The sequence below is a fragment of the Eschrichtius robustus genome, chromosome 12, assembly GCF_028021215.1.
Source record: "Eschrichtius robustus isolate mEscRob2 chromosome 12, mEscRob2.pri, whole genome shotgun sequence".
Lineage (NCBI taxonomy): Eukaryota > Metazoa > Chordata > Mammalia > Artiodactyla > Eschrichtiidae > Eschrichtius > Eschrichtius robustus.
The window spans coordinates 41,369,013-41,380,459 of record NC_090835.1 but is presented as its reverse complement, the minus strand read 5'-3'; positions in this window follow the sequence as shown (position 1 = coordinate 41,380,459).

Sequence of the window (11,447 nt, the reverse complement as noted above, 5' to 3'; positions counted from 1 at the left end):
CCTCTCCACTCCATGTTCTTGCTCAGACCTGAAGATGGCCCTGCCTCTGGGCCTATGCACAAGCTGGTACCCCTGCCTGGCCCCTCCTTCCTCTCATCTCCAGCTCCAACCCTTGTTCTTCTCCATGGACTCAGCACCTGGGGAGTGCTCCCTGCCTCCAACTCCCTTCCAGCTCCCCGCCCCACACGGAGGGCTAGGAGAGGGGTCATGAGGCCAGGACCACAAACTCAGTTGGTGGGTGCTGTAGGCATACTCAGAGGCCTCAGGTCCTGCCCGCCTGCCCTTGTAGATGGTGGGCAAGGCAAACAGCTATCCAAAGGCCTGGTGCACCCATGGAGCTCTCTGTGGCACCACCTGCTTGGAATGGTGTGAGAGAGGCACAGGGCAGGACCTGAAGCCCACTGAGCCACCAGGCTGAGCATCAAGGGTTCCTGTGAATGCTGAGAGCCACTGGAAGTTCTAGAGGGAGAGCAACAAGGTGTGAGCAACATGCTCCAATGTAGAGGCCCGAGAAGGTTACACAGAGGTCAGGGGTGAGGTAGCCTTGCAGGGGCTGGTGGCCGGGTGGGGGGATGGGGATAGGGGTGGGAAGAACTGTTCTGGAAGCGTCCTAGATGAGGTACTGACGGGGGGAAGGAGACCTAAGCAGGACAGACCCCCCCCATTCCCCCCGCCGGGCCCCAGGGGAGTCTGATGCCCCTCTCCAGGGCTTAAGCCATGGGACCTCCAGATCACTGGGCCTTCAGGGCAACTCATCCCACCCACCCCACAGGCAGAGTCACTGAGGCCCCCAGCTGGCTGGGCTTCAGGGCCCCATCTTCCAGCCCACACTCCTCCTCAGGAGGCTTCTGAAGTAGAGTCCACAGACCTACTCACCCTGAAACACTCATACTGGCCACCTCTAGGACAGAGCTATGTCTTCCTTTCAGACTGGGTGCCCCCCCAGGGCAGAGTGGAGCCTCTCCTCTCAAATTGGATTTCCTCTAGAACATGGTTTAGCCTCTTCCCACAGACTGAGGACCTCTTCCACCCCATGACAGGGCTGTGTTTACTCCTCAGACTGGATACCCCCAGGACAGAGCTGTGTTCATCCTTCAGACTGTGCACCCCCCAGAACAGCGCTATGGTCACCCCTCACACAGACCGGGCACCCCCCAGGACAAGGTTATACTCACCCCTCAGACTTGTTACCACCTTCCCTTTAGATGAACCCCCAAGACAGGGCTGTGCTTTCCCTTTGAACTAAATGCCCCCAAGACATGCCAGGTACCCCCCTCAGGTTTGGTGATCCCAAGCAGGGCAAGGTTCCCCCATATCCACTTGGATACCTCCTGCCCAAGGGCTGGCCCTCCTTCCTCAGGATTTTCGCACCCAGGACAAGGCCAGGCCTCCCCCTTTAGACTGGGCTGGATATCCAGGATAGGACTGGACCTCTTACATCAGTCTAAGCTCCTAGTCCAGGACAAGGTCTCCTCCCTTAGACCTGGAGCTCCTGGGCCAGGGCCAGGGCCAGGGCCAGGGCCAGGGCCAGGGCCAGCGCCCCCCCCCCTGCCCCCCCCCCCCCACTCAGAGAGACCCTGAGCCCCACCTGGGCCATCCAGGTGTTGGCAGAGGAAGTGGGAGCCCTCAGAGGGCCTGGCAGGCAGTCAGGACCCTGTTTGCCTTGAACAGGGGCTAAAGCCAGGTGGTCATTTCTCCCTTCAAGGCCTCACGGCTCAGCCAAGCCGCAGGGAACACGTAAACACCAGCCGAGCTGGGCAGCAGGCAGGCAGGGAGGAGGAGACCAAAAGACCCTGACTCATCAGCCTCCTTGGCCACGGTGTCTGGACACCTCATGGTGCTGCTCCAGACTCCAAGTCAGGCCAGTAAGACGAGCTCCAGCTCCCACCTGTCTTGGGCATGAAGACAGGCCCGGCCTTTTCTGGCCTGTCTCCCCCCAGCCCAGGCTGAGAGAGGGACCTCTGAAGACCCATGGGAGGAACGTACCCTGCTGGGGGCTCCTAGAACATAGGCCAGGCTTCAAGAGGAAGCTTCAGCTCAGAGCAGGATCTAGAGGGTCCAGGGTCATCGAAGAGAGGCCTCTAACGACCCACAACATGCAAGCCTGTGGAGAAGGAAAGACTAAGTGGGGCCCATGTGTCAGCGGAGAGGGAGCAGGCTTTGACAGTCCACTCCCATTACCACTCAACCTGGGGCGGTGGTAGCACAGAGAACAGAATGAGGAGAAAGGGGACTGAGTTCCCTGGAAGATGAAAGGGACATGACCCAGTCCAGCGGTCTGATGAGAGCCTTGTTCAGACCGTTTGTGAGGGAAAATGGACCTTCCTTGGGGGAAGAAGGGGACACGACCATGCTCTGAGGGCACATAAGGGGACATAGACCTGCCGAGGTTGTCCGAGGGGACACAGCCCTGCTCTGAGGGCGGGTGAGGAGACATAGAACTTCCATGGGGGTGTGAGGGGACAGAGCTCTACTCTGAGGGTACAGGAGGGGACACTGAACCTCCTGAGGGGGTCTGAGGGGACACAGCTCTGCTCTGAGGGCATGTGAAGGGACATTGGACCTCCTGAGGGGGTCTCAGGGGACACAGTTCTGCTCTGAGGGCACCTGAGGGGACAAGACTTGCCCTGTGTGGTCTGAGGAGACACAATCCTTCCCTGAGGGCACATGAAGGGACATCGACCTTCCTTGTGGGTCTGAGGGGACATAGCTCTGCTCCGAGGGCACCTGAGGGGACACTGAATCTCCTGAGGTCTCAGGGGACACAGCTCTGCTCCAAGGGTGCGTGAGGGGACACTGGACCTCCTGAAGGGCCTGTGGGGACACAACTCTACTCCGAGGGCGGGTGACAGGACATGGACCTTCCGTGTGGGTCTGAGGGGACACAGCTCCGCTCCGAGAGCATTTGAGCGGACAAGATCTGCCCTCTGTAGTCTGAGGAGACACAATCCTTCCCTGAGGGCACGTGAGAGGACACTGCACCTCCTGAGGGGGCCTGAGGGGACACAGCTCTGCTCCAAGGGCATGTGAGGGGAATTTGGACTTCCTGAGGGGGTCTGAGGCGACACTTTCTGCTTCGAGGGCGTGACAGGTGACATTGGACCTCCTGAAGAGGTCTGAGTGGAAACAGCTCGGTTCTGAGGGCACGTAAGGGGACATGGACCGTCCTTGCAGGTCTGCGGGGACACAGCTCTGATCCAAGGGCACGTGAGGGGACACTGGAGGACTGAGGGGGTCTGAGGGGACACAGCTGTGCTCGGAGGGCATGTGAGGGGACATGGACCTTCTGAGGGGGTCTGAGGGGACACAGCTGTGCTCGGAGGGCATGTGAGGGCACAAGACCTGCCCTGTGTGGTCTGAGAAGACAGAATCCTTCCCTGAGGGCACGCGAGGGGACATGGACCCTCTGTGGGGGTCTCAGGGGACACAACTCTGCTCCAAGGGCGCATGAGGGGATATGGAGCTTCCATCGGAATCTGAGGGGACTCAACTTTGCTCCTAGGGCATGTGAGGGAACAAGACCTGCTCTGTGTGGCCTGAGAAGAAACCATCCTTCCCTGAGGGCACGTGAGGGGACAGTGGACCTCCTGAGGGGGTCTGAGGGGACATAGCTCTGCTCCGAGGGCGTGTGAGGGGACATTGAACCTCCTGAGTGGGTCTGAGGGGACAAGCTCTGCTCTGTGTGTGAGGGGACATGAACCTCCTGAGGGGGCCTGAGGGGACAGCTGTGCCAGAGGGCAAGTGAGGGGACATGGACTTTTCGAGGGGGTCTGAGGAGACACAGCTCTGCTCCAAGGGCATGTGAGGGGACAAGACCTGCCCTGTGTGGTCTGAAGAGACACAATCCTGCCCTGAGGGCACATGAGGGAATATGGACCCTCCCTGGGGGTCTCAGGGGACACAGCTCTCCTCCGAGGGCATGTAAGGGGACGTTGAACCACCTGAGGGGATCCGAGGGGCCACAGCTTTGCTCCGAGGGTGTGTGAGGGGACATTGGACTTCCTGCTTGGGTCTGAGGGGACACAGCTCTGCTCCGAGGGAGCGTGAGGGGACATTGAACAACCCGGGGAGTCTAAGGGGACACAGCTCTGCTCTGTTGGTGTGTGGGGGGACATGAACCTCCCGAGTGGGTCTGAGGGGACACACCTCTGCCCCGAGGGCATGTGAGTGGACATGGACCTTCTGAGGGAGTCTGAGGGGAAACAGCTCTGCTCTGAGGGCACGTGAGGGGACACTGAATCTCCTGAGGGGGTCTCAGGGGACACAGCTCTGCTCCAAGGGTGAGTGAGAGGACATGGACCTTCTTTGGGGGTCTAGGGGACTCAGCACTGCTCCAAGGGCGCATGAGGGGACAAGACCTGTCCTGTGTGCTCTGAGGAGACACAATCCTTCCCTGAGCACATGAGGGGACACTGGACCTTCCATGGGGGTGTGTGTGGGGACACACTCTGCTCCTAGGGCACGTGAAGTGACATTGAACATCCTGAGGGGTTCTGAGGGGACACACTGTGCTCTGGGGGCGTTTGAGGGGACACTGAACTTCCTCACGGGGTCTGAGGGGACACACTCTGCTCCGAGGGCGTGTGAGGGGGCATTGAATCTCCTGAGGGGGTCTGAAGGGATACAGCTTTGTTCTGAGGGCGCCTCAGGGGACACTGGACCTCCTGAGGGGTTGAGGGGCCACTTCTCTGCTCCGAGGGCGTGTGAGGAGACAAGACCTGCCCTGTGTGGCCTGAAGAGACACAATCCTTCCCTGAGGGCACCTGAAAGGACATCGGCCTTCCGTGGGGGTCTGAGGGGACATAGCTCTGCTCCAAGGGTGAGTGAGGGGACACGGACCTTTCATGTGGTCTGAGGGGACACAGCTCTGCTCCGAGGGCGCAAGAGGGGACAAGACTTGCCTTGTGTGGTCTGAGGAGACACAATCCTTCCCTGAGGGCACGTGAGGGACATGGACCTCCACGGGGAGTCTGAGGGGACTCAGCTCTGCTCCAACGGCGCGTGACGGGCAAGACCTGCCCTGTGTGGTGTGAAGAGACACCATCCTTCCCTGAGGGCACATGAAGGGACGTGGAGCCCTTGGGGTGGGAAACACTGAGGGGACACAGCCCTACACTGAGGGTGCTTGGGGGCATGGACTTCCTGAGGGGCTCTGAGGGGAAAAAGCAGCGCTCTGAGGGTGCTTGATGGGGCACAGACCTTCTGTGGGGGTCAGCAGGGACATAGCTCTGCTCCGAGGGCACATGAAATGACCTGCCCCTGCCCCACCCAGGGGGTCTGAGGGATACAGTTTTGCTCCTAGGGGGTGTGAGGGGTCATGGGCCTGCCGGGGGGGCGGGGGCGGTGGTCTGAGGGGATGCAGTCCTGCTCTGAGGGTACTTGAGGGGACATGGACCATCCATCCATCAGGGGTTCTAACAGGGTCCTGGCTCTGCCTTCATTTTTAGAAGTGAGGTCTGGCTGTGGGGACCCGGTCAGAGGGTGCTGGGTCAGTGGCTCTCATTGAGCACTGGGGCACATAGGCTGGACTGTGTTCAGCTATAACCCTGTTGTCTCCTCAGCCAGCTCCAGAATGATCCCCGCCTGAGGCTCCCACGGCCAACTGAAACAAGCCTTGCCTGGGGCAGAGGAGCCTCCTCTTGGGCAGCGTAGGGGACTCTAGAGCCAGACAGGGGTCTGGGCCCTGGCTGGCTTCCCGTGTTTGCTGTGTGATCCAGGGCAAGCTGCCTTCCCTCTCTGAGCCTCAGCTTCACTTCTGAGGTCGGGCTCCTGTCTAGGTCTCTTGGCCTGTGTGGTCTCAGTACCCCGACCTGCTCCCTGGTGGGCCTCCAGGCTAGCTTTTGGCTGCCTGGACAAGGACTTTATCTTTCCCTTGGGCAGACTTGGGGCCCTCAGCACTGAAGGCCAGGACATCCCCAGGTGAGAGGCTCCCTCCTTCTTCGGCATCCCGGTCATGCAGGCAGTGGGGGCCAAGACGGTGGGTGTGGATTCTGTGCACCTCCTCCTCATCCAAAGGCTGGGGGTCAGGAAAGGGGCCAGGGTCTGGGAGGCAGAAAATTGTATCCCAGGCCTAAAACCATCCCTTCGGGCCTCAGCCTTCCATCTGTGCGTGAAGGAAGGCGAGGTGGGGCCCTTCGTGTGCCTGAATTAATTATGCCCCCGCCACCTGCAGCATCTGTTTTAGGGGGGTAGAGAGGAGAGTTTCAACGCCCCCAAAGGCTTCCTGACTGGAAGGCCTGATGGTTCTCAGTCCCAGTTCTCAGAGTGCAGGGTGGGGACACGGCCAGCGGTTCTGGTAGGGGACTCTGTTGATGGGCAGCCCCATGGGGCTCCTGTTGGCTTTGCTTCCCAATGGTGAGGAGGAGGGGACAAGGCCAGGCTGGGAGGACGGGGTACTGGGCATGGGACGCTGGGCTTGTGACCACTGCAAGCTCCCTTCTCAGAGCTTCAGTACCTGTGGCTCCGGACTCCCAGGCCCTGGTGCACGAGGCCCTCCACCTGCTCCTCTCCACTCCCCACGCTGTGCTCTCCAGTCAGCCCTCCTTGGGGGCCTCTGCCCCAGCACCCTTTTCCTGCTGCAGCATGAGTCAGGGGACAGCCTTGGTGTGAACCACGTCCTGGCCCTGCCCAGAGGTGAAACTGTCAGGCTACCTGCCCCCAACAAGCTAACCCCCACCCGTGAGATAGAGAGGTGTGTTGTGTGTCTGTTGTTATCTGTATGTGTTTGTATATGTGCTTATTTGCATTTGCGTGTGTTTGTCTACGTGTTTGTTTGTATATGTGCCTAGTTATATGTATCTGTTGTGTCTACTTGTACTGTCAGTTTGTAGTTCTAGTTGTATCCTGTGTCTGTGTTTGTAGATGTGCTCATGTTTGTAATATGTATCTGTGTGTCCATCTGCACGTCTGTCTTTTGGTGTGTCTGTGTGCGTGACTGTATTGTGTGTGTAACAATGTGTCTGTCTGTATTTATTGGTATGTCTGTGTATATGTGTGTGTTTATTTGTGTGTGTGTGTCTGTGTGGACCCGTGGTCTGAGAACGCCGCCTGTGGGTGGAATTTGGCCCAGAGACATGTTTGGTTTGGCCCTCATAGTATTTTCAACATCTTGAGCCAACATTTAAAAATCAGGATATTTCACATAAAAATTCAGCTTTTCGGTTTCTTTTAAAAATTCAGAAGCCCTGGCAGCCTCGGGCCTGCGTTCCCATGAGGCCACTCTCCTCCAGAGCCGCTCAGGGGCTGCCTCGTCCTCCTACCCTCCACAGCCTCACCATTTTTCTCGCCCAGCAGCACCTTGAGGATGACCGAGTTTGTGATCCCAGAGCGTAAGTCTGGTTGCCAGGGAGTGTGTGCACGAGTGTATGGGATGAGGTCGTGTGTGTGTATGTAGGGGGGAGGGTGTGTGAGTGTATGTGTGTGTGCATAAATCCATTTTGCAATGGGGAGCGTGTACACGTGAATGCGTGTGCATATGAGGTCAATCTGTTGTCAGTGGGCTGAGCACACGTGTGAATGTGTGCGTGTGTGCATTAGGCAAATGTGAGTGTGTGGGGGACATGTGAGTGCCTGCATGTGTGTAGGGCATCTGTGCATGTGGAGGTTTAGGTGTGTGAATGCATGCGTTTGCAGGTGTGTGTGCATGGGGTTTGCGTGGACATATTTGTGGCCATGTGGAGTGTGTGAGCCACTGCGGTCTGAGTATGCTCTGCACAGGAGCTTTTTTCGGCCTTTGAGGGGGAATCGGATTCCAGGCTTCTGGCTGGGCCGCCTTGTGGGATTTATTTCTTTCTCAGTGCCAACCGGAGGCCTGAGTAATGGGAACATTTTAAGAAAACCAGTAAATACATAGAGAAAGGGCAAGCTGGCTGGGAAACAGGATGGACACCCCTGCCCAGCCCACAGCTGCCAGAGGCCCTGAGTCCAGGCCTAAGGCAGGGAGGGAAGCAGCCCTAGAACCCAGCATGCTCAACCACTGTGCTCTATGGATACCCACTTCTGCCCATCCAGTGGGTGAGTCCCCTACACTACCTGGATGGCCCCTGGATCTAGGCATCTTCACAGCTTGGCTCTGAGCAACAGATGCTCAGGACAGGCCCAGGGGATGCCATGTCAGACCTGGCCCAGGGGCTAAGGGGACCTGACCCTCCAGGTGGGGCCCCTTTCCCAGCCAGGCTACAGTGGGTCCACATCCCTGAGTATTCTGTCCACACACGTCTCACACATACGTAGACCCTCCCTCGGGAGGGATGAGGCTGCCTGTGACCTGGCAGGGTTGGTGCTCCCCACAGGGTTGGGAGGGTACGCAATACACTCCACTTGGAGCCCACACACCCGAAAGCGCCTGGTGCCTGGAACCTGGGGAAGGCTGGTGTCGGGGGGCGGAGTGGAGGGTTCTGTTGCTCCCCAGGACATGGCCACCACTGTCCTGGGTTTCGGGCTGACTGAGCCCCACTCTCGGGATCACCTGTGATATCAGCCCCTTAAATGACATAGGTCCCACGGGAAAGGATGGGGTGCTTCCTCTGGTGGGGTGAGGTTCCTTACAGAAGATCCACTTCAGCAGCGGGAAAAACAGGCTATGCTGACCCACACTCCCCTGCAGGGGCCCTGGGTCAGTGTCTTCTGCTGCCCCCCCAGTGGCCGTGTGAGGGCAACGGGGGAAATAAAGGCTACACGGAGATTCTTATCCATAAAGGTCTGCTGGCTGAATAGAATCGCTGGGCTCTTGGCCCTAGATCCCCACCACTCACTACACCCCACTGTGATGCCCAGTGAGATGGTTTGGGGAAAGCGAAGTCTTTTAGACTGGTCTGAGGGAAGGAACGTGGCTCCTAGCACAGATCCCGAGACCACTTGGAAGGTCAGCTCCTGGAGAGCAGGGCAACATCAGGTTTACAGCTGCATCCTTAGCCCCTGGAACAGTGTCCAGCACAAGGTAGATACTCAGGAAACAGGAAGAATTAATGCCTGAATCCCCAGCTCCTGTAAGGGTGCTGCAGCAGGCCCCAGATGCAGCTCAGAGCCCCATGGAGAGGTCACCTGAAGGTAAGCAGGAGTCTCGCACACTGAAGCCCAGAGGTGGGGAAGAGCAGCATGAAACCCCAACAGGGGACTTGGCCTGGACGATGCCTGGGGCTTGAGGATGCACAGGTAGAGTCCAAGGGACTTGATTTGCCCAAACTGGTCACCTTCACACAATTCACCTGCAGCCCACTGGGCTAGACAGAATTTTCCCTTGTAACTTTAGGGGCTGTGCCTCTCTGTGACCGTGTCTGCCATTCCTCACCGTGTTACAGGCCCTATACCAGCCCGGATGTCCACCTGGCCTCTAGGGTCCTGTCCCTGCAATCCCAGGTATGACTTCCTCCTAGCCCTTGTGCTGCCTCCCCTCTTACCCAGAGGCATCAAGCATGAGTCTCTGGGCCAGCAGGCCCTGTACTCCTGTCCTCTGCTTGGCAAAGGGGTATCCATGCTGTTGCCGAACATTTCAAGCTTGACACCTCTCCTGAGATGACCCAGAGGCCAGATGTCCTCGAGGATTTCAAGCAGGAGGAGGGGCCTGGAGTGTTGGGAGGTCAGGGCTGTCCTGGAGGAGTGCATGGTGAGCCGGGTAGCAGTGGGCACACCAGGGCTCCATCCACAGAGCTGGGCACTGCCACTTGGCCCATTTCTTCAGCCCTATGACAAAGGGGCTGCTGGGGCCTGAGAGTCTGTTGCCGGGGCCTGTCCCTCCAATCGAGAGTACTTTATTATTCTAGGTAGGAGTCCTTTATCAGATATGGGGTTTGCAAGTATTTTCTTAGTCAGTAGCTTTTCTCTTCATCCTTTTAACAGGGTCTTTGTTGGAGCAAAAGCTTTTCATTTTGGTTGTCAAATTTGCCCATTTTTTTTCTTTATGAATTGTGCTTTCTCATGTCTAAGAACGCTCTTCACCAAGCTCTAGGTCCTGAAGGTTTTCTCCTATAATCCACTTTAATTTTTGTATAAGGTCTGAAGTACAGGTTGGGGTTCCTTTTTGGGGCCTTTGGATGGATATTCAATCACTCCAGCACAGTTTACTGAAGACTATCCTTCCTCCATTGAGCTCATTTTGCACCTTTGCGAAAAATTAGTGAGCCGTACCTATGTGGGGCTACTTCTGAGTTCTCTGTATTCTTCCATTGATCTATGTGCCTACTTTTCCACCAATACCACCATCTTGATTACTGTAGCTGTATAATAAGTCTTGAAATGGGTAGATTGATTCCTCCTGCTTTATTCTTCTAGTTAAAAATTGTTTAAGCTGTTCAAGTTCTTGTAACTTTCCTGATACATTTTAGAATAATCTTGTCTATATATAAAAATCTTACTGAGATTTTGATATGAATTGCATTAAACCTGTGTATCAATTCTCCAGTAAAACCACCTGAGCTTGGAGATTTCTTTTTTAGGGGTTTAAAAATTATGAATTCAATATCCTTAATAGTTACAGAGCTATGGAAATTATCTTTTTCATTTTGGGTGAGTTATGGCAGTTTGCACTTTTCAAGGAATTGGTCCATTTCATCAACTTGTCAAAATGTGGGTAGTTATTTACAGTACCCCTTTATTGTCCTTTTGATGTCCATGGGGTCTATAGTGATAGCCTTATTTCATTCTTAATATGCCTAATGTGTGTATCCTCTTGCTTTTTTTTTCTTTTTATTTATTTTTGGCTGCTTTGGGTCTTCGTGGCTGCACGTGGGCTTTCTCTAGTTGTGAGCAGGGGCTACTCTTCATTGCGGTGCGCGGGCTTCTCATTGCAGTGGCTTCTCTTGTTGCGGAGCACGGGCTCTAGGTGTGTGGGCTTCAGTAGTTGTGGCAAGTGGGCTCAGTAGTTGTGGCTCGTGGGCTCTAGAGCGCGGGCTCCGTAGTTGTGGCACATGGGCTTAGTTGCTCCGTAGCATGTGGGATCTTCCCGGACCAGGGATTGAACCCATGTGCCCTGCATTGGCAGGAGGATTCTTAACCACTGCACCACCAGGGAAGTCCCTGTCTCCTCTTTCTTCATCAGTCTTTATTTCTTGTTAGTCAATTACTGATTTCTGCAATGTTTACCAGTTTCTTTGCTCACCACTTCTTCCTGCATCCTGTGGCAGGCGCTGCTGGCTGCCTTCCCGGTACTCTTTCTACCCTTCTTCCTTTCTCATGGAACCTCAATTTCAATCATGGTGGCAATGTGCCCAGCTTAAAATACCCTTACTCCCCACATGTCTGCAGTTAGGGTTGGATCTGACACAGTAATGGCTGATCAGATGTGAAGGCGAGCATGGGGGACTGGGCTTGAAGCCATGGTTTCTTCAGCTGGCTTGCCCTTTGCCCTTCCCCCTCCTGCCTGTAGCTCGAACCTGGGAGGTCGGGGGCGGGGGGTGGGGTGGGGGGGGGAAGGCTCCCAAGAGAGCTAAGGACGGCAGCTGAGGACACAG